A 24369-nucleotide genomic window follows, 5' to 3' on the forward strand; every position below is an offset into this window, starting at 1 on the left:
AGGTTTGTTGAGATATCAATCATATTTAGTAAAATCCATCCTTTTAAGGTGTACAGCTCTATGCATTTTGACATCATGCCATAATCAAAATACAGAATATTCTATTACCCACTCCTAGTCAGCTCCCTTCCCCTCTCCCAGTCCCTGGCAATTGCTCCTGTTTTTTGTTAATACAGTTTTGACTTTTCCAAAATGTTATATAAGTTGCATCGTGCTGTATAAGGATTTTTGAGTCTTCCTTCTTTCACCTAGCCTCATGCTTCTGAAGTTCTTATCTGATGTTGCACGTGTCAGCAGCTCGTTCCTTTTTATTGCTGTATAGTATTTCATTGTTTTCGGTGTAACTTTTTTTTTTGCGGTTTTTCTTTTATGTTTGTATCCTTCATTTATACTACGTGCCCTTTGAGGGTACCAGTGATGCCCTGGTCATCTTTAGGATCTTGACACGGCACTTCATGCACAGTTGTGGTCTGTAGATTTCCATCATAGAAATGAAGTAGTAAGGGACCATGGCAAACACGATATACACACTCATTATTAGTAAAATAAATGAAAGTTATTCAAATTTTAGGTATCTTTGTATGCCAATTAACCTAGCAAAACAATAGACAATTAAAAAAAAATCACTGAAGGCTAGGATCCAGGGGACATACATTCATATATGACTGCCATTGGTGGAATTTATAAATTTATACATTAGTTTGATTTTGCTAGACACAAACCTGCAATGATGTAAAAGGAGCTAGACACTCTTATAAACCTAGATCCATTTATTCAATTATTAGGCAGGTATGCAAAAGAGAAATCTGAGTAAAGATATATATAGCAGAACTATTTGTAAAGTCTCACGTTTTAAGCAATTCAAACACTCCCAAATTAGGAAATATGGAAGGTAATTACATATTGCAGCATAAATGGATACGATGTAGATTAAAAATGAGAATAACATGACTGATGTGATGTGCAAATATATGAAAATAAGAAATTAGGATTGGTAAGTTTCTATTAATTTTTTAAATTTGTAAAATACATCTTTAAGAGTCATTACTCCAAATTACACACACACACACACACACACACACACACACAGAGTATTGTTACTAAAGTAAGATAAAAAGAAATCTGTCTGTGGCAGTTGTAGTTACTCAATCAAATGGCAATTCTGATGTTATGTAGATAGTGGTACTGGAACAAAAGAATATCTAAAACACAGACCACATCGTGTGATATTGTGGCTGAGGCAGTGACTATCGGTATACAATTAAAATTGAATGGAATCAACTTTACAGGTTTCTCAGGCCACTCTCCTTATCTGTTTATTCCCTCTTTTCTTGTATATAGGTTTCCCTCAATTACTAGACATTTGGTGTGGAATTGTCTAAGTGAATTAATTAAATTGTTTTTATTCAGAATGAACAAAGAGTTTAATACAGATAGATGCAGTTTATTTTCTTTGAAAGTTTCATGCTTGGCTGAATATTCATTTTCCATTTGGTTCCAGGTCTTCCTGGTTTTTTGGAAGACTGTGCTGGTTTGATGAGTATTTGACAATTCAAGTTTCTTCTACATAGAAGGCATCCGAATGACATTTCCTAGGAAAATTCATGCTGCGGCCACAGGCTGTGTGATAGTGGAACAACAATATTAGGTGCTCTGGCTCCATCCTTTCTGTCCCCTTTCAGAACATGTTTTAAACATATTAAAGACGTTTTTCTCTATTGTGGTAAGTTAATTTTGACTCTCTTAGATCAACAGTCACATCAGTCATTTGTTTTGGTGATGAGCACTTTTGCAATATTTCTTGTATAGAGCTAGCAGGAATCTTACAGTCCTTCTCCCAACAGCTGAAAAGACTGAAGTGTTGAAAACAACTTGTCGAATATAAAAGCAAGAGCCCTAGATGTCCAAGAAAGCACATCTTTCCTCTTAAAGTCAAGGCTGGCTGTCAGTAGGGCACATCCACTCAGCCTTTCTGGCCCTGTCCATGAGCACTCTGGATCTCTGCAATGGGGCAACGTAATGAACCATCCATTGGTGTTACCTGAGAGTGAAAAGAGAAAGATGCATAATGAACCATGAATCACAGGAGGTCGGGATGTGAACACTGGAAGGGGTGATGGCACATTCTAAATAGCCTTGAATAAGCATTATATGACTGCTATGAAGGTAGGAGATCAGGGGTAACTGAAGATTACCCCTGATTGCTTACCCATGGAGCTTATCATTGATCTTAGGACACACTACATACCCAGACCTGAACCTCACAATCTTCTTCTAAAGCATTCCAAAAAGTGCTACATGAGACGCACTCGATGAGTACATTCAAAGGTGAGGCAGAATAAGGGCTGACTGGAGCAGACGGCATTAGGAAGATTTCCTGAAATAAACATGATTCACGAGATCTTTTTTTTTTTTTTTTTTTTTTTGAGGTGGGGTCCTCCTCTGTCACCAAGGCTGCAGTGCAGTGGCGTGATCTTAGCTCACTACAACCTCTGCCTCCTGGGTTCCAGCAATTCTTGTGCCTCAGCCTCCCAAGTAGCTGGAATTACAGGCACTTGCCACCATGCCTGGCTAATTTTTTTTTTTGTATTTTTAGTAGATATGGGGTTTCACCATGTTGGCCAGGCTGGTCTTGAACTCGTGACCCCAGGTGATCTGCCTGCCTCGGCTTCCCAAAGTGCTGAGATTACAGGAGTGAGCCACCATGGCTGGCAGTGATTCATGAAATCTAACAGAGCAGAAGAGGTAGCATATTTGGGAACAAAGGGAAATATGCAAGAGGAAGGGAGAGTACATTGTCTTTCTTATTTACTGAGAGTATATCATGCACCTAACCCTGGAGATGGTGTTTAGGGATCAAGAGTAACTGAAATAAGTTGGTGAAAGGAATGGTCCTGTCATGAAGGAGGTTTCAAGCTTACAGGGTGCCTAGGCAAGTTGAAGTCAATTATAAGAGTGGGAGAATGTTCATTTGGGCAATTGCAGGGCACTAACCAGTTGATTATTGGATGTGAGTTAACAGAAAAATCTTCTAGGAGACATTGGCAACTAAGTTAAGGCTTAAAGGAAGAGGAGAGATGACCTGGGTACGGGAGGCTCTGGCTGTCATGTGGAGAAGTTTGGATGTACATTTCATCTTACATCCCCCTTACAGAGGGAAATGGGGACCCAATGAAAGATCCTAAGCCAGGAATTGATAGGATTAAGTTTGCATCTTAAAGGAGTTACTCTGGTTACAGAAGTGACAATGGATTGGAGAGAGACAAACTGAAGGTGAGGATAGTTCAAAGACTGTTGTGGTGATCTAAGCAATCAATAAGCCAAGCCAAGGTCTCAAAGGAGATACAGGAATGTGTGCGAATTAATGGATGGACAGGAGACAGAATCGCAGCAGTGAATAAGGCTTGAAAAAGAGTGAGGCAAGACTAACTCCCAGGTTTCGGGTTTTGGCCATGGGATGGATGACACTGCGTGTCCTGAGCTGGACAACACAGAAAGAGTTGTGGGTTTCAGAACAGGAGGGGTGAGACAGGAAGAGGCAACAAGTTTAGCTCTTCTTTTCTTGTTTAGTTTTTCTTTTCTTTTATGTTCTTTTCTTTTCTTTCTTTTTTTTAATTTTTTTGAGACAGAGTCTTGCTCTGTCACCCAGGCTTGAGTTCAGTGGCCTGAACACATTCACTACAGCCTTGACCTCCCCAGCTCAAGTGATCCTCCTGTCTCAGCCTCCCAAGTAGCTGGGACTACAGGTGCTTACCACCACGCCAGGCTAAATTTTGTATTTTTTGTAGAGACGGGGTTTCACCATGTTGCCAGGTTGACCTTGAACTTCTGACCTCAAGCAGTCTGCTTGCCTTAGCCCCTTGATTTTCTTAAATTCAAGATTCTTGTGAGACATCCAAGTGGAGATGTCTTACAGGAAGTTAGTAATGATGGAATGGCAAAGAACTGAGCTTATGAGAAAGGGACGTGGATTTGAGGGTGATGAGAAGGGTCGGAAAAGACTTTGAAGAGATATGGAACCAAATGATTCCATTTGGTCTTACAGGAAGTTAGTAATGATGTCTTACAGGAAGTTAGTAATGACGGAATGGCAAAGAACTGAGCTTATGAGAAAGGGATGTGGATTTGAGGGTAATGAGAAGGGTCGGAAAAGGCTTTGAAGAGATATGGAACCAAATGATGGATTCAGGAATGTAATTTATGCTAATTCCAAGGGTTCTTGGAATTATAGAGAGGAGAGCTTGATATTATCAGTGTCTGCTTATATTAATCCCTAAGGATCAGAACTTTAATGAAGCTTAAAGAAAAGTTTAGGAGGAAGCAGTGGTGCTAAATAGACTGAAAGCTACCAACTGGAACAGTAAACACATCTCATATTGGTGCTGTCAGTGATTTTACTTAAACCATTTGCTTCTAGATAACATCAAACTTCCACCTGTAAGGCAAGGACAGCAATCTGACCCACAGCACTGTTTAAAACTGATCATAATATACCTTAAAATGATCTTGATCACCAGTCTTGATCAGTTTAGGAGTTCCTCACTGCATTTGATATAGGATTTCTAAAAATAGTGTTTCATTTGCCCAACTAGGATCATTCATATTTGTAAGGTACTTGACTTTGTATAAACACCTTCAAAGACATTACATCATTTGCTTCTCTCAGTAATCTAGTGAAATAGGCAAGAGAGTCATTATTATTCTTTCAATTTTACAGATGAAGAAAACTGGGGCTATAAGAGGTGAAATGACTTGTCTAAGATAAGTCACTATCTAGTAAGTGGCAGGTCTGGAAATCTATCTATTAAAGGCATCTGGACTACAAATATGATTAAAATTTTTACCACTATTCCATAACAGTCCATCACTTAGTCTTTTGATTCAGGTTAAATGATTTAACTAGATCAGCTGGACTATTCAGATTAGCGAATGTATGAGACAGTCAGCCATGTGCAAGCCATTGGGTAAGGTATTGGAGAGACACAATGACAAGTACAAGACATCTTTGGGAACTGAAAATCTCCTTGAAGCACATAAAATAAAAATGCTTGGTCAACTGGAAATAGTAATAGAGACATAAAATGATAGCAATAATCTAAGAAATCTTAAATTGTTGGGGATGGACCATCAGTACTCTAGAGATTCAGAGAGAAAGTCATTTGCACAAACTTTGTGGAGGAAGCATGACTTGAATTTAGCCTAGGAGATAATCAGAGAGAAAAATGAAAGAAGCTAAGGCCAGGACACAGACAGTGCACAATGGCAATGAGAAGGAACAGTCAAGATTGCTTGGCAGGGAGTAGAACTGGTTGGTTGGAATGGATGTTTTATGCAAGGATATTATGTTGAAAATTCTGTAGAGGTAAAGTGGGCAGTTGTTAAAGAGCTTTGAAATATTAATCTAAGAGGGTTAGTAAAGTTTTTTTTTAACCTGTGTTATTTTATCAGATTCATTCGTTTGCTTGTTTTTGTTTATTTTTTATGTATTTATTTTTTTGAGACAGAGTCTTGCTCTGTCACCCAGGCTGAAGTGCAGTGGCATGATCTCAGCTCACTGCAACCTCTGCCTCCCAGGCTCAAGTGATTCTCATGCCTCAGCCTCCAGAGCAGCTAGGATTACAAGTGGGCACCACCACACTCGGCTAATTTTTTTTTTTTTATTTTTCAGTAGAGATGAGATTTCATCATATTGGCCAGGCTGGTCTCAAAATCCTGACCTCAAGCGATCTGCCCACCTTGGTCTCCCAAAGTGCTGGCGTTACAGGTGTAAGCCACCATGCTTGGCCAAGATTAGTTTTTAAAAAATCACATGGGTTAATTCAGTGGAAGATTTCTGAAATTTCACTGTACTGATTGATTCATTTGCTAAAAATTAATCTCATTTCATTATTCAGCTTCCTAACCACAGTTAGGGAAAATCTTCCCACCTCCTCCACTAGAAATCAACTGCATTTAAGTAATAAAAGTTTAACATATAATTTATGTGCTATTTTCTACTAAATTGCTGAGGTTTTCAAAAAGCAACCTGCTGAGGATCTTTGGAGAATGTTTTACCTGCTAATGGAGAACTTCCCTTTTTTGGGGACTTTCCTGAGAATTTCCTTGAGATTAGCTCTCATTACATTCAATGGATCAAGCACTAACACATTGAAAAAGACAACTTTTTCCAACAAGGGAAAGCAAATGTCAAAAACTGACAAAAGAAGTCAGAAAATGTGGCAATTCTTTGGCTTACAGTTAGAGAAGATGATGGCATCCGACATTTTAAGCTACCTGTTTAAAACACACACACATCCCAGCACTTAAGGAAGCTAAAGCTGAGACTATTTTAAATCTTATCAAAACCACTATCAGGAAAAGATGACAAAAAATACTGTATGTTTACTGATAGCTCTAGTCACTACTAATGTCTGACAAATTATATAGCCAGTAGACAACTTTGGGTTATCTTCTGGAGATATCAATGATGTTACAACATTGGCGATGGCTTAGCCTGAACAGTGACAAGAGGCTAAAAGCTTCTGTACTGTTGTCTGATTATGTAATATTCGAGGTGTGCCAAAAACTTCTAATCAGGATAAATGAGTTCTGGGTGGTGAAAAGAAAAATGCATTACCTATGTTAGCATAGATTCTGAGACGCTCATCAGGAAACACATTTCATGGTCTCAAAAGAGCTCTGTGGTTCTTCTTTGAAAGGCGAGTACTTTCCAACTCGACAAAGGTTTCACTATTACTTGGTGAAATTGAGTCAGGCACTGTTTTTCAAGTAAACTGAGTAAAAGAAACATTCATTTATACAAATTGCGAATCCTTCTGATTCCACGGAAGAGCTAATTTCCACATTCAGACCCATGAACTCTTCGGCAGGATCGACTTCATTCTACTCCAGCATGAAGTTAAATTAAATCCTCCAGAGTAACCAATTTGGCGAACTGTCTTTTTAAAACACTATTTTTTCTTCTTCTTCTTCTTCTAACAGATCTGGGTCCTATAATACAGGTAATATAAAGATTTCGACTTGAACTACATAAACAATCTTTCAAACACAATGGACCAACAGTAATTCTGTGTGAAGATAATTATTTCTTGATATCTTGATAATATGATGCATTTTTATTGGCTCTGGGATAACTTGTATGTATATTTTCATTGTAAGTGACTTTGAACTTTTGGTATCTGGTCTCTAGAGTTTTGGTGGCTGTGTTTACTTTCAGAAATTTTCTTATGCTACTAACAATAGGGTTATCTGAGATACAACTGAATCTTAAGTGCTAGCCAAAAAAAAAAAAAAAAAAAAAAGAAAGAAAAATCATGTCTTGGACCAGATTTGACCTGTAGGCTGCCAGTTTGCAACCACTGATTTAGTTCTATTCTTATTGAGTTACTCATGGACATATAATTTGTTGGTGACAGAGGTGGATCAAAAACAGAGGTTCCCCTAATTTTTAGCCTTAAATTTTCCCCATCGTATCATGCTCCCAATTTTATTTTATATATTTCTTCTCAATCAAACGGCTCTGTACCATTAAATTTTATTTTTAGAAATATCAAATCTGTCTTTGTTCCAGGTTGATTTCTCTCAATAAAACTTGGGTTTATAAAAATGCTCATCGCCTTTCTTCTATTTCATATAAAATGTTGAAAGGGCTTCGTGCTTGATTTTAAGTTAAGATAATAAAGTCACAAAAGACCTAAAAATAATTTGTGAGCAAATGTCTTTGCCTGCTGTCTTCACAATTTTTATTTCAATAATCACCTGAAATCAATGTTTTGGTGAAGAAGAATGCAGGTGGACTAAAAATGGAAATGTGTTGCAATAACTCGGTAGTGAATTTTATTATTGCCCCACATTGTGGATACTGTTGGTTATCCACCCAACACCTGTGCTCCTGTACTCATTAATTAAGAACCTAATTACTTATATATTCACCCCTCCCTCTGATGACTAAGGAGCAGACAACTTCGTTCTCCACTGTGGGAGCAGATCATGCTTAATCTGGGGCAGTAAGTGCAGGCATTTCTCTGTTTTTTCTTACTGGCCCAGGGGTAGGTCTATAGCAGTAGACCCAACAGACTGATGGGGGCACTTACACCCAGTGCTTGAGGGAGAGCTTTCTCTCTTGGTCCTGCCAGACATGAACAAGAGAACTTTGTTGTTCTAATTGCCATGGGCAGCCACCTGATGACCATGAGGGTGACCAACCTTAAGGTGAAATTGATGCCTGTAGGGAGGTAAGACAGAAAGAAACACAGTCTTTGTTGACATGATTGTGCTGATGATTATACTGAGCCTGGAGCCCTCCTTTCACTCTCTGAATTTGCAGTTATGTGAAATAGTACATTTCCTTGTTATTTAAGTTAGTTGATGATGGGGCTTTCTATCACCTGCTGCTGAAAATGTCATCGCAGACATTCTAAAGCTGCTAGAAGAGTGTGAGGAAAGATGTGTTAACTTGTTTTGCCTTCTCCTCTATGTTTACAATGGAAATCTGCAGTGCAGAAATGATCTTAACCATGTAGAAAAGCATTAGTGCGCGAGGCAGAAGCCTGGACTCTAGTTTGGGCCCTGGCATATTTATGGGCTATGTGATGTTGGATTAAACACTTAGCTTCTTTCTTTCTCTTTAAACGGGCAGAAAATACCTGCCCCAACTACCTTACAGGGTTTCTGTAAGAATAAAATAGGATAATGTCAGTGAAACTGCTTTGAAGAGTACAGGCTTTCTCTCTCTCTCTCTCTCTCTCTCTCTATATATATATATATATATGTGTATACATATATCTTATATGTATAAAATATATATAATATATATATTTACATATATATATTACATATATATATAGTTTTTGAGATGGAGTCTCACTCTGTTGCCCAGGCTGGAGCGCAGTGGCGCAATCTCAGCTCATTGCAAGCTCTGACTCCTGGGTTCATGCCATTCTCCTGCCTCAGCCTCCCGAGTAGCTGGAACTACAGGCGTCCACCACCATGCCTAACTAATCTTTTTCGTATTTTTTTAGTAGAGATGGGGTTTCACTGTGTTAGCCAGGATGGTCTCGATCTCCTGACCTCGTGAGCCACCCGCCTTGGCCTCCCAAAGTGCTGGGATTACAGGCATGAGCCACCGTGCCTGGCCTCAATATAGATATTGTAATTGTTAATCACCCACTCCTATGAGACTCCTCTTAAATATGTTTCTGATGAAATCATCACAACAAATCTTACAGGAGAGTGGTGGTATCCCCAGGATACAAGTGGGACAAACTGAGCCTCGAAAAGCCTAAATACTTTGTCCATGGCCACCCAGATGGCAACCAATAGAATGGGCATTCCAGTCTGGGTCTATCTGACTCCAAACCTATACTTCACCCACTATGCGTCCTATGTAGTGTGATGAACTGTGGTTGGGAAGGCCTGTCAAAATCCTAGATGCAATTAAAATGGGCACCAGGAGTTGCTACTCCCCCTTGAACACCTCCTCTCTCCCGGCTCTGTGCTTGACCTCCACAGTCTCTTTGACTCCCCTCGAGAGCCTTGGAAGGTAAGGCATTACTATCCACATCTTATAGATGACAAAATGATGTGCAAAGTTCAAATGTCTTGCCGAAAGTTGCATAGTAGGCAAGTGACTGAGACAGGATTCAGACCTTTATCTAGGTCTACCAAAGTCTTAATTGAACGCATTACCTCCTAGGTTGGAAATGAAGCAGGTGATGTGAGGGCCAAGGAAAGAGATCACTATTATTGAGGTGTAAGCATGAGTGTGGCTGGGGTTTGAAGTCAAATGTATACAGGACAGCCCTGGTGTAATCAGTGCTGGCTACCTGGGTTGTTACTCTCTGATAACACCAATAGATAGTAAGTAGTTGTTACTCGCTAATGGCACTGATAGATAGTAAACTCTAATGGTAAACTCACGCTTATTACTGAGGTGTAAGCATGAGTGTGGCTGGAGTTTGAAGTCAAACATACACACAACAGCACTGCTGTATCAGTGCTGGCTACCTGGGTTGTTATTCTCTAATCCCATGTCAACCTTCGTATTGGGAGAGAACTGTTATGCACAGCCCTACCCCAGTCGGTGTGGTGCAGGGAGGCCCCACCAGGAGAGACCAGAGAGGGCCAGCAGGTCTGGGAGAGACCTAAACAGCAACCAGGGACATTTTTTCCCATAAGAAAAACAACCAGAAACTGAAAATCCCCAAACCTATAACATGCTAATAATTTTTGATATAAATAGCTTTAAAATTGATCACTGCCGTAAGCAATATACTAAATGTAATTCAAAAGTTTTTAGTGACATTGGCGTCATGGTCGTGCACAGGCACATTATTCTGTGATAACAATTGTTTAGTCTGTCTTTCCCTAATGCCAGACAATTTGCAATCACTCTGGCTCCCAATGCATTTTTCTTTCAGCATTCTTTCTCCTTCCTAATTTGGGCATCTGATTTGCTGTAGTCTGAGAAATCGAATAAATGCAGTTGTTAGAATTGCATGTAAAGTAGGAATCAATGAAGCCTGCGCAACCAGTAGTGTGGTGATGAGGGCTCTGTGGCTGCAGAGATTTTGGAAGGTTGGGTAATTAGTTACATTCCGTATAATAGGGTTTTCCTTAAGACTGATCAAATGAATTCATGAGGTTACTTGGTCCGATCCTCTCACACAGTATATAAGGAAACTATGACTCAGCTAATAACAATGGCCAATATTTATTGAGTACTTATGATGGTCCAAGAAATACTGTACACGCATGATCTCATTCACTCCCCCCTGCCCCCCGTCACAGCTCTGTGGACTAGAGACTGTTATGCTCACTTCACAGATGAGAAAACAGAGGCACAAGAAGGTTAAGTAACTTGCCCAAAGTTACACGGTTCCTAAGTAATTGAGAGAGAGCTCAAATCCACACAGACTGGTTGAGCAGGGCCCTTGTAACCACCGTGGGCAACTGGAAATGACTTGCCTGAGGCCAATCAGGAAATCAGAAATCAGTGAAGTGTAAAGATGAGAATTCAGGCCAGATGAGATTATCAGCCTAGGAGTTGTAAACTGTGCCTTGATGTCTAAATCCGGTGTTAACTACACACACACACACACACACACACATACACACACCACACAATCATGCTGGTTTACAAACTTTCCGAAGTTATCTTTCAAATCACCTAATTCCCCCACCAACCCACTTTCTCTTTATACCACATTATAGTACTTTTTACTACTAGTGAGTAAAGGATTAGATGGGATTTTGGCTGTTTAGAATTCTGCTCTTTGCAAATTGTCCTGAGAAAAATGACCAGTGAAAATCTGAGAAATAAAATACCAGGAGAAACCATCCTCAGTATTAGCTTCATAATGAGAAGCCAAAATCAATGTGTGAAAGTTTTCATCAGGTGAGTAAATTTAAACATTTTTAAGAGGATATTTCTAATCAAACATTTATCAGCAGCCAATTAAGACTTTCCAGTCTTTTCCAAAACCCTGTGATTGGATATCCCTCGAATTACTATCTTATTTTTTTTTTAATCAAATTTCAAAAAGTAAAGGCAGGATTTGTATCAGGACTTCTCCCTCTTCTGAGGTTGTCTCAGCAGGGTTGTCTTAAGTGTCTGTTGGTTTATTGTGTCAATTCTATACACTTATTTGTCAGAGATAAAGTAAATGGTATGGGCTGAAGTTCTGAACAGACACCTCACCAAAGATCTACAGATGGCAAATAAGCATATAAAAAATGGTCCATATCATCTGTCATCAGGGAAATGCAAATTAAAACAACCATGATAAACCACGACACACCTATTAGAGAAGCTAAAATCCAGAACAGTGAGCCCTCATTCACTGCGGATGGAAATGTAAAACGGTCCATTTGCAGCCACTTTGGAAGACAGTTTGGAGGTTTCTTAGAAAACTACACATATTCTTAATTTATTTATTTTTTATTTTTATTTTTTAGAGATGGAGTATGTTGCCTAGGCTGGAGTGCAGTGGTGTAATCATGACTTATTGCAGCCTTGACCTCCTGGGCTGAACCAACCCTCCCACTTCAGCCTCCTGAATAGTTGGAACTACAGGTGTGCACTTCTGCACCCAGCCAACTAAGAAAATTTTTTTGAGATGATGTCTCACTTTGTTGCCCAGGCTGGTCTCAAACTCCTGGGCTCAAGTAATCCTCCCACCTCAACCTCCCAAAGCGCTGGGATTATAGGAATATTCTTACCATGGATCCAGGACTCATGCACGTTGGTATTTGTCCAAAGGAGTTGAAAAATTATGTCCACAAAAAAACTGCACAAAGATGTTTACAGAAGTCTTATTCATAATTGCCAAAACTTGGAAGCAATCAAGATACCCTTCAGTAGATGAGTGGATAAATAAATGGTGATCCATCCATACAATAGGATATTATTAAGTGCTAAGAAGAAATAAGCTATCACGCCACCAAAAGACACTGAAAAACCTTAAGTGCATATTACTAAGTGAAAGAAATGCATCTGAAAAGGTTGCATTCTATATGACATTTTAGGAAAGGCAAAACTATGGAAATAGTAAAAAGATAAGTGGTTGCCAGGGGTTGGGGGTGGAAGGGAGGAACAGGTGGAGCACAGGGGACTTTAAGGTGGTGAAACTACTCTGTATGATACTACAGTGATGGACACATGTCATTGTACATTTGCCCAAACCTACAGAATGTATAACAGGAAGAGTGAGCCCTCACGTTCACTCTGGACTCTAGATGATGACGGTATGTCAATGTCAGTTCATCCATGTAACAAATGGACCACTCTAGTGGGAGATATTGTTAATTGGGGAGGCTGTGGGTGTAGGGGAGCAGGGAGCATATGGGAAATCTCCGTGCCCTCTGTTCAATTTTGCTGTGTCCCCAAAACTGCTCTGAGTAAGGTCTATTTCAAAAAAAATTTCAAAAATAGCTCAGAAGATCTCTACTGCACAGGATAATTATTGCTGTTGATAAAAATTTCATTTAAGTTTGCAACTCTGCAAGGTTTCATTTTGGCAAATTAACATTTTGCATCAGTAATGCATATTTCTTTACACTTCATTTACTAGTGTTATAATTTTGCAAAGATTTCCAGTAGAGCATTTATTTGATCACGTATGCGTACATACACATATGTGTGTGCCCACATGTATTAATGCATGTGTCTGAATTTGTACATGTCTTTACAAACACACACATACATGTGTGCCCACCGTATTAGATCTCTGTTGGTCACTATTTACATAAAAATTTTCTCTATCTCAGTTGTGGTAAATGGTAGTAGTAAACAGAAATCAGGATGTGTGAATTAGGTTATGTGTAACCATTTGCCATTTGCACTGTAATTAATTTTATATTCTGTGCATCAACAGTATGTAAAACACCCTGTCTGACTGTTCCTTGAAATCTAGGGCTTCTGCTCTGTGACTCCTGACAGTGGGACTCCAAATTTGTTAACAAAGCAGAACAGGAAGTCCTGGCCAGGGCAATGGGACAAATACTTGGGTACAGGAGCACTTAGACCAGTCCAGGCCACTTCCTGTGCAAGCCTGGGAACCGCATTCCTTCACGTGCTTTGTCTACCTGCTCTCCTTCTCTGAAGGAAGGAGAGAGAGAGAGAGAATCAGTCTGCAGGAGAGGAATCCTCTGTAGACACATGCTTCAATGGTTCCCAACCTTAAGGAGTTCAGTGGCTGATTCATGCATGTATTTGGAGGCGCCTTATCTAATTATAACTACATGGCTGTAACTGTCTTCTTTCAGCCAGTGTGCCTATCCAAGTTTCCATCTCTGTATCTGCTCTAACAGATCTTTCTAAAATAACTTTCACCATCACATACAAGTGCTCACTTTGAAACCTGATTATTAAGTCCACGGAGTACTAGCTGATGTATTTGCTATTTCCCAATTGGAGTTCTGTTCAAGATATCATTTCATAGCATTGCGGTTTGTTTTGATGGGAAAGTGGGAACATTTATTTGCTTTGTGAAGTGAGAGGAGGCACCTAAATGCAAGATACATCTGATAGGATGTATCAGGGGAACACAGGGGGAAAAGATCCAATAACAGTTGTAAATAGTAGCTGCTATTTATCGATCATCTAACATACATCAAACTCCATGCCATGGGCTTTGCATACATTATCATAATCATCCCAAAGACTGTATAAGGAGGGCTGTGTTGTTTCCCCTATATGGATGAGGAAACCGGGACTCAATCCTTCTTGGCTATGAAACATATTTTTTGTTTTCTTTTCTTTTTCTTTTTCTTTTTTTTTTTTTTTTTTGAGACAGAGTCTCACTCTGTTGCCCAGGCTGGAGTGCAGTGGCACGATCTCAGCTCACTGCAACCTCTCCCTCCCAGATTCAAGCTATTCTCCCAACTCAGCCTCCTGAGTAGCTGGGATTACAGGCGTACTCCACTGCGCGCGGCTAATTTTTGTATTTTCAGTAGAGATGGGGTTTCACTATGTTGGCCAGGCTGGTCTCAAACTCCTGACCTCGGATGATCCACCCGCCTTGGCCTCCGAATGTGCTGGGATTACAGGCGTGAGCCACCGCCCTTGGCCCATATTTTTTTCAAAGGAGGCTTTAGACATAGAAAATTTGATACATGGATTCAGATTCTCAGAGTTTAATGTGGATTTTGGAAAATCATTCCTCGACTTTGTTTTTCCCACAACTCTTTTGCGTTTAAAGTTTCTATTGGATCCAATTTTACAATTTTACTAAACAATGTACCTTTATTGTTTTCAGTGGAGCATGGGGTTAAGAGTGTGGATCTAGAATCAAACTTCCTGGCTTTCAACTCTGACCATGCCACTTCCCTGCTCGGTGACCTTGGGCACAGCAACTAGTTTCTCTGTGCTTTCATGTTCTGGTCTGTAAAACGGGTAATTATGGCTAGCACCCTCCTCACTGAACTGTGATGAAGGTGAAACAAGTCCACGTGAGCCACGTTCTCAGAACTGCATTTGGTATATGGTAAGCAACATGTTAGGTAGGTTATTTTTACTTTAATTCACAGTTCCTTCCAAGCTACTGGAATGTCCCTCTTCCAAATATAAATGTGAACAAGGAAAAACACGTCCTTTAATACATACGTTGTTGCATTTTGAATGTTCAGTTGTCATTGAGAACATATCCCTTCGTTATAAAAGGAAGTACTAAAGAAAAAGAGCCTGTGGTCCTAAAGGGCCCCTCAATCTCAGACATAGCTGATAAGCTGGATTATCTTGTCAAGGTTGTGAGAGGAGTGGAAACAACAGGAGTGTCCAGGGCCATTTCATTGCTTTTGTTAAATAAGATGAAAATTGACCAACTAGTAGCCCATGGCAATAGGTTAGTCAAACTGAGACTTGACTAAGAGGCTGATCATAATAATGTAACGAGAAAAATGAGCAAGACATTTGAATGGCAAGGTTGTGTGGGTGGCAGGCTTGTTGTTGAGGTAACTGATGTTATAACTTTATTGCACTCTTATTTCAGTCAAGTGAAATATCCCCATGACAAGCCAAGACAGAGCTCTGCAACAATAGACACTTACTGTTCTTTTTGTTCATTCTTTCTCTTTCATTCTTTCTCCTTTCTTCCTTCCTTCCTCCCTCCCTCCCTCCTTCCTTCCTTCCCTCTCCCTCTTTCTTTCTTTCCTTTCTTTTTTCTTCTTTCTTTCTTTCTTTCCTTTATCTTTTTCTTCTTCTTTCTCTTTCTCTTCTTCCTTCCTTCCTCTCTTTGTCGCTCTCTCTTTCCATTTCTTCCTCTTCTCTCCCTTCTTCCCTCCCCCTTCTTCCCATTCCTTCCTTCTTTACTTCTTCATTTCCTCCACTCCTCTTTTGAATTTTGGGTAATCAGCTCTTCTATTTTCTTAAAATAAATAGCCATCGAAATGACTTTGGCAACACATGCATTATAGGCAGCGACAAAAGTGTAGGTTTTCATCTGCCACAAAGGTTAAAGAGCTTTAACTTTTCAATTGTCAGCTTTAACCTGACAATTCCTGTCAGCCCTGAATTGTGAAAAGGTATGGTAGATAAATTGTCTAAATGCATTAAATCAATGTAAGTAACATGCAGAGAATAGGGGAGAAAGTTTGGCCTAAAATGGCTACACATAACAAAGAAACATTTAAAAAATGACAAGTTGAATGTAGTCTCCACTTCTTCATTAACTTTGTTTTGATGATTCTGTACCGACTTGTTAGAACTACCATTGCTGTAATATTGGAATGGTATAGTAAGAAAAACAGAGTGTAATTATTCAGTGCACTCAGAGACTTCTGAGACATCCTGCTTCATTTTTTTCTATAGAAGTCAGCAAATTCAACATCAAACATTCTGACAGGGAAGAAGCAAATCAAACCAAACAAAATTTAAAAACTTAACACAAGAAAGTATCTTTTAATGTTTGTTTCTGTTGCCTTTTCCTCTATGATGATCTCACCTCTCAGTTTTTCCTTGGTTAGAAAGTATTTTAAATGAATTAAGGAGAGTCACAAACGAGATGTCAGAGCAAATTCTTACATCAGGAGTAATTATTTACCCACCTCCAAACTCCCTCAGATATTGAACTGCTCAAAATCTGATTTATTTCTATCCCAGTCATCTTAGGAACTTGTGATCTTACTTTTCTGAGCAATCACATAGGATGTATTTATTGCTTTAGTTATTACTTAAGACATATAACCCTCGCATGTCAGGTTTTTTTCTTTTGGGGCAAAGATTTTCTCATGTGTAAATCTCATTTACTCGTGAGATGAGAAGTCTGGACTGTATCTTATGCTGATGTTTCTCCTTGCAGCAGTCTCCTACATATAATAATAGGCTTCTCAATAGGTCTCTGCAGCCTGATGGGTGGTGTATGCCTAGACCTCTTTCTCATGTGAGTTTGTACCCAGCAAGAGCAGGACAGCTTCTCATTGGCAGTGGCGGGGTGGTTGCCAGTAACTAAATTTTTTTTCTGTCAACAAAAGGAGGAGGCGATGCTGGGCCCCGTTTGGGATTCAGCCCTCCTCTCGTGCTAATAATGTGATGTGTCATAAACTGGGCTATTCACAGATTCACATGAAGAGCAATCCTAGGTTTGTTTTTCTTGTGAACCCGGGGGAAATGACACTCTTGTCTGTAAATTCTCACCGGAGTTACACATGACCTTGTTCACGCTAGGGCATGGTAGGTCTGAGGCTAGAAAGATGAGAAGAGAAGAAGAAGATTCTTGGATTGTGGTCTGATCTCTCTTCCCTCTCTCCCATAGTCAAATCCCGGCAAAGGAGAAAGAGGCAGGCATAGCTCGAGGGTGAAAATGTATGTTCACAATGAATGAGGCTCTCAGGAGGTCTAAAAATGTACCCCTCTGTCTAGAGAGAGGGAAAAAAATTGGAGAGGCAGCTATGCCTTCTTTTATTCCCCATTTGGAAACAGAGTTAAATCAATGCAATTGACTTCAACCCATGAATATCATGTGTACGTTTTTCCAGACTCTTAATTTTAAAGCCAGTGTTTGGAAATGTTCAGTGATGACATACAGGTGGCATCTAAGCAAATGGCCAAGGTTGAAGTTATCACCGAGTTTTCAGGTCACCTGCTAACCGTTCAAAGTATCTGATTCCAAAGTGAAATATTGTATAGCTCTCAGGATCTCCTTTGGGGCATTTAAGCTAGGTAAAAGGACAAGAAATGATCTATTGCACAGGCTACCACTGCAGTCAAAGTCACTAAAATTCCTGGAGATGAAAATTTTATTTCATTTCTTTTGCATTAAATCATTCATAATGGCTTTTCCCTTGCGAAGTTTTATGAAAATGGCAACTATTTATTCAGATATGCAGATAAAACTCTAGTAATTAATATTCTTTGCATAATCGTTACTAGGTCTTTCTGAGATATTGATCAGCTTCACTCTTCTGAAAATATCTGACAGCTCCTGTGACCATAGTCAGCTCCCTGGGCCTCAGTTTCTCCATTTGGAAGAAGGCTATGTGAAACTATTGATCTATTAAATATTACTATCTTTTTGATTCATAAAAACAGAATTACTATGAGGAGTGCTAGTAACAATTTATTCGGAAGACTTCTCTGGGCAAAATATCTAGAATATTAATTCCATATTGAGAGAAAAATCTGTTCATCTACACCCCACTACTTCCACTTTATGCATATTTGGTAGAGATGGGGAACGAGAAGCCACATTTGACTTATGAGACTTATTAGTTTAGAGAAACTTGTATTACATGAAATTTTTATGAACTGACCTCCTACTTGTACTGATGCTGTTTTTTAAACTTGTTTATTATGCAAACTAGTGGATAGAAGGCCTGGATGATTTCATGTTCTCTACAATAAATCAGAGTTATTAATCACCGTGGTGTGTGGTGTAGTTGGTTGCAGTTTTCTCAATCAAAGGGTGAAACAAAATAATTTTTATATGCTATTTTTGTAGGCATTTTTGGCTTTATAATGAATATTATTTTCAATATAAAAATAATAATTTGAAAACAAAGCACTATATTTTTGTGACTGTGCTATTTCATCTCCCTCAAAGCAATCTATGTTACAAGCTCTTATCTTTAGAAGCTGCATTCTTGCAAGGCTATTCTACAAGAATACACACTTTGCTTAGACTCAAATCCATATGACATATTCAATTCATTATGTTGGGATTGATACTAAAAAAGTCAAATAGCTATTGGATAATTACGTATCATCAGAAGATTTTTTTTTCCTTTAGCTTAACATTATTTAACAATTTTTTGACTGCTGTGTTTGAAGTTCTTGAGTTACAGTTTTTAACCTAGATACTCCTTTAAAGCTTTTGAGATGACTTTTAAAAATGTTTGTGAACCAGGTACGGTGGCTCATCGTAGATCACACCATTATATTCCAGCCTTGGTGACAGAGCAAGACTCCATCTCAAAAAAAAAAAAAAGTTTTTATAGTACTTGAGTGTTTAAATGGGACACCAACTACTGGTTATTGTGCTAATCTATATCTACATAACAGAACTCAGAAAGTCTCTAAGGAGAAAGATCACCATGCTTCTTGGAGCTATGCAATGAAGACTTCTTTCTCTTTTCTTCCTGGGGATTTTGTGTTGTCAGCATTAAATTTGTTCGAATTAAACTTAAGCTGGATTTCCCAAACTTGTTTGATCCTCACCTGGGGTGTCTTTAAAAAATGGAGTGCTTAAAAAATGCGTGTGTTCAGAATTTTTGTTTGAGAGTTTGTTCTTCAGGTCTAGGCAGTACACAGGAGATTCTTAGGATCAAGCAGATTTGAAAATAGTGTCATTGAGGGGAGCCCAGAATCAGCTAATTCTGCATCATGATCTCATTTCCAAGAATGTACTAATCAATTGAGTTGGGAAAAATAATTTTTAAAATAAAGAATGAAACATTCTACACAAATGCTATAAAATTGGAAGAAAATTCATCTTTCCTTTTGGTCTTTGCAGAACTGTAGCTATTTAGGAGCATATCATCAATCTGCAGTATTAGGAATTATGAGACCATGCAACGTTGATTCTCCTTACAGTTGCTATCGATGAAACAATCCCAGACTGGTTGTTAAAATGACCAAATTATCTCTTTCACTTGCCTCGTGGTCCAGGTGTCTGGCAGAAATAGACCCAATGACCATTTTGAATTTCAGTTGACAGTACTCACACTTCATTTATTATTGATAATATGGACACTGTCTGGGAGTGTTTTCAGAATTTTCAATCACTTGTAAAATTCTGGGTTATGGTGGCTACAGGTGAAAATGGCTTATATCTACATGGGTGACTTAGCAAATGTGGAACTGTTGTTCTCAGCTCTCCTTAGCCCTTCATTAGGAAATCATGGACAAGCTTGTTTTTCTTGCCTGGGTTTACCACAGCCAAGCCCACGTGACTGGAGATGAAACTGCCTTCTTTAAAGCACACCAAAAAAGTTTACTGTATGTTTTCTTCTCAATTTTCACAATTTTATTGGTCTTTAATAAGCATTTTCTCAAGAGCTTGGCAGTTTCCAAATGTTTTAAAATCATTTTTTACTAGCGGCTTCCACGACACACCTGTGGAGTGGGTCTGTGCTCTCAGTCATGTTTTTATGGGACGTGTACGAGCAGAAATGTAAAGAGGAGAGACAGAATCCCATTTTTAAACTCAGTGCCTTACTTTAACCCACAGGGAGAAAAGGGAGGACTTGCCTGCTTCTTCAGGTTTGATGTGCTATGAGCAGCTTCAGTAATGTGGTTTCAATGAGCAGGTGCTTTAATTTCATTCTGTTTCTATTAAAAAACCTCCTCAGAAACGCAATTTATGATAAGTTTGGGAAAGTCGATTCTCCAACTCATAAGGATGAATGTATTGCTTAAAACCTAAACTAAACAACTCCAAACTTTAAAAAACTACCATGTAATTCTGGTTGTTGGGAATAAATCCTACAATATGATTTTTCAGTGCAGATAGGTGACAAATTAGAGTAATGATATAATGACTTCTGCACATCTATCCTTTACATGAAAGGTGTTTAATTTACTGAAATACAAGCTCGTGATTAAGATCTAAGAATTTTTGTTAATAACTTTCTGATTCTTCAGCCCCCTTCCTAGAAGCAATCCTTTACGTTTGGCCTATTTAAGCTCTCACAAAGACTATTTATCACAATTCTATGTGAGTTCTGAATATTTCTTTATTTAACCACCTCCAACTTAAAACTTTCTTTAGTCACAATTGCATCATTTATTGGGCATTTGAAAACTTGAGTTTAAAGACCTAATAACCCCTTAATTCCCTTCTTTCTTTTACAACACTTCAGATACATAGCTGTTAGGAAACGGAGCTATTAATTCTAAATTAGTTAAAAAAAAAAAACTAAATAAGTAGCTCCTCTAGTAAAATTTATAAGCTTGTAGAAAGCACAGATAGTCTGTCTTCTCCAATCAATATTTGAATTAAGTGGTAGTAGTTTTTTGCTCATTAAAAAATGTTTTCAATAAGAAGCAATGTTTTGATAAATGGAGGGGAAAATTCAAATTACATAAAGCTTTATAAAATTATTTTCATTATCATATATATTTATTTTTAGGTGTCTGACTTTGTTACAAAATTGTGTTATTTTTGTGATGTTAAAAGTTGAATTTATTTTTGCCTTAGTTAAACTAAATTTAAAACTGCTTTTTATGCTTTGTTTTTTATGTATAAGGTTAGAAAACAAACAGTCCAGCAAATGAGAGTCCAACATCAATAAAAAATTTCCAATATGTATAATTAATAAATATTGAAAACATTTTTATTTATTGTTAATAATTTGTTAATTGAGAAAATCAATTTTCTTTATCAGAGCAAAAATAAAAATTCATATTTAGAAAAATTTCATTTCTCTCTTCCTATTCATCTAGTCCATAGGTCAAAAGCAAGCAAAACATGTATTTTGGGGAAATATATAATTATGTGTATGAATTATGCTTTTATATAAAGGTAAAATATAGGACAAAATAGGTTAAAGGAATTTTTGAATTTTTAAATGCAACTACACATATTATTCATATGTATTAGTGTATTTTACTTACTTTGTGTCAATAATATTTTTACTTACTTCACACATTGTGAAGGTTTTATATTTATCTCAAATTATGAATTTCAGAATGATGCAATAAAAGTTGACCTACATTTTAGAAATTATTTTACTGAATAACTTTTGATGGTGATATTGTAAGACAAGATAATTCCAGATAAACACCAATAAACTAAACTTTCTTAAGAGGAAGTTGGTGAGGCTTTAATAAAGTAAATAGAGGCAAATTCATTCCACGATAACTTTTAGATCAAGTATACTGCACTGAGATTAATTGTTCTTTTTTGTCTGTCTCTCTTTTAATTAATATTAATTATCATCGTCATCATTCAAAATTTGACATTGCTAATATATTGTCTTTTCACAGAACTTTCCTTGTACATCAATGGATGGGCCGAGGGTGCTGTCAACCAATTCTGTTCCTCCGATCTCTTCAAACACAGAGTTGCCCAGGCTCCGTCAGCATGGATAAGGACCGGTTACTTTGCATTTTTTTTTAATATGGCAGAAAACTCGAACTCACATTTTAACAATAAACACTGAAATAATGGGCAATATTTCTTTACATTTCCTTGAATGGAGAAAGGATGAGAGAAAGGAAAATGGAAGTAATCTTCGACCTTATAGAAAATGGGTGAGTTCCCTGGAACTAGGATCGGCTTTTACAGCATCCTCCTCAGCCCTTCCTTGTACAGTGTAGGATTTTAGCTTTAAGGTAGAGATTTCTCCCAATATCATAGGATCTAATCGTTCAATCTATCATTCAAGAATGACAACAATAAAGATATAATTAGCCGTCATTGTAGTCAAATTTACTACACTTCCTAGTAGGAAGCACATTTGTGTTTTTAGTCCCTTTGAAACTCAGGTCCAGTCTATAAGGGTGGATTGCAGGCAGATCTTCAAGACGAGTGATTATTTTCTAGGGCAAAGGGACGGGTCTTGGAGAGTTAGTTTACCTGCAGTAATAAGCCTCATGGGACAAATCCAAAATGCGCTAACCCTGTACCTAAGGAACCCGGAATGGTGAGTGTAAACGAGACCCATCTGGTAGCAGTGATTCAACACACGCCTCAACAGCACTACCCCAAAAAGAAACACGTTGAACCCTTCCAGAAACTCATTCTCAAGGCATGCACATGCAAACAAAGAGAACCCCAAGACTCACAGTTCATTTCAATTCACAAGGGAAAATTTTCGGGATGATTGTTGCTTTGACGTTGTCTTACTGTTGCAGAAGGAAGTCAAACCTGTTTTTAATTGCAAAACCAAATGGTTTATGCATGGGCTCTGCCATGCTTGTGTGAACATGTCGCTTTTATAACCCCCTCCCCCCTCCACGAACACGAGACTAGGCTTGCCAGCATTGTGTTTGAGTGCGGTCACATTTAAAATGAAGGGCCTTCCAGGGGTTTTTGAAGGTGAGTGGGTGGGGGGGATGTCAATCTGTCAGAGATATCACCTTAAGTGGATCTATCTGCCTATATGTTACCACTTGCTAATTATGGATTTGGGTGATAATTGTCATAAGCTTTGCCACAAAATGTGCAGTAAAATGCATTTTCTGGGGGCAGAGGGTGATGTGCGGAGCGGGCCGAAGCTAGGCTGTAAGGGCTGGTAATCTACAGATTGAAAGCCTGTGCTGTAGGATTGTCTCACTGTTTAATGTTCTAATGAATACACATATTGTTGTGTGTGTCGGGTTGCTTTAGGCAACATTGCTGGCATTCCATTTCAGGAACGATGTGTGTACGCAGAACTGAGTATGCAGAGAAGTTTCTCTTCACATGGCCATAAGGGGCCTTCAGGAATACTGTCTCCTTATGAGTGCTGTCCTGGAGAGGGCTGAGAAAGAAGATCAAATAAATGACTGATAAAATAAGGAGCTTCCTTGTGTTTGTAAGTAGCAGCCAATCACATCAAAGCTCAATCTTGGAAAAACTTTGAGATGGGTCTTAAATATTTGTTGTTCCAAAGATTACTTACAGATAAGGAAGAGAAAAGCCAGAGAAAAAGGCCAGTGATGTATGAAAGAAATCTATGTTTTTTTTGCAAAGCATCAGCAATAAAAGGTATAACCTAAAAATAGTTTCTGCTTCTGTGTTCAGTCCTTGAAGCTACTGCCACCACCAGCCACTGGTCGATTCATTAGTTGTCATTGTTTCTTCATCTCTGCCCAAACTCTGATCATTCTTCCCTCATCTGCTCTCATCTGCACACGCATGCATACACACATGTGCACACACACACACACGGCCTTTACTTAGTAACGTAAGTCCCAGTGTTGAGTTTAAGAAGTCCACTCTCTAGCTGTTGAATAAAATTGGCGTCTTGTTCTGATATTACGTGAAAGACTGTGAGTTGAGTCTTCTTATGGGCAGGGACGATGCCTTGCTTATCATTCTGCCCTCAAAGTTGGTATCCACTAAATATTGAGGAGGAAAAGATCCCTCATAAAAATGCCCTTCTCTGAAAACTATTATTTTCAACTAAGAGAGGCTGAGTGCCTGGAGATCAGGGTCTCACTGGACACTGATGTTTATTAGTCTTTGATGCAATTAAGCAAGTGGCTTTTGGCCTGATCTATAAAAGGAAACCTGGCCTAAAGGAGGTGAAGTCTCTACCTGTAAGTGACCTGTGCTCAGATTCAGACCACACAGTCTAAGCAAATATACTGGACATTCTCTACTGATACATATGCACAGTTAGCAGGATTCACTGGCCAAGGGTTAGTAGTGACTGTTTTGCTCAACTCCAAAAGTATAGGAACCATGTGCTCTCGAAGCTGGCACTTAATACAAGTTCCTGGGTCACCTA

General features: G+C 38.5%; 1 long non-coding RNA gene across 1 annotated transcript; it reads right to left on the minus strand.

The window, feature by feature from the left end:
- Positions 1–1386: 1386 nt before the first annotated feature.
- On the minus strand, positions 1387–22798 carry LOC129006391 (uncharacterized). Its single transcript, XR_008491986.1, has 2 exons — positions 22721–22798; positions 1387–2041 (listed from the first exon to the last, which is right to left on the minus strand). It is a non-coding gene; the product is annotated as an uncharacterized LOC129006391 (long non-coding RNA).
- Between the last annotated feature and the right edge of the window lie 1571 nt (positions 22799–24369).

This window comes from Pongo pygmaeus, chromosome 8, assembly GCF_028885625.2.
Source record: "Pongo pygmaeus isolate AG05252 chromosome 8, NHGRI_mPonPyg2-v2.0_pri, whole genome shotgun sequence".
NCBI classification, from domain to species: domain Eukaryota; kingdom Metazoa; phylum Chordata; class Mammalia; order Primates; family Hominidae; genus Pongo; species Pongo pygmaeus.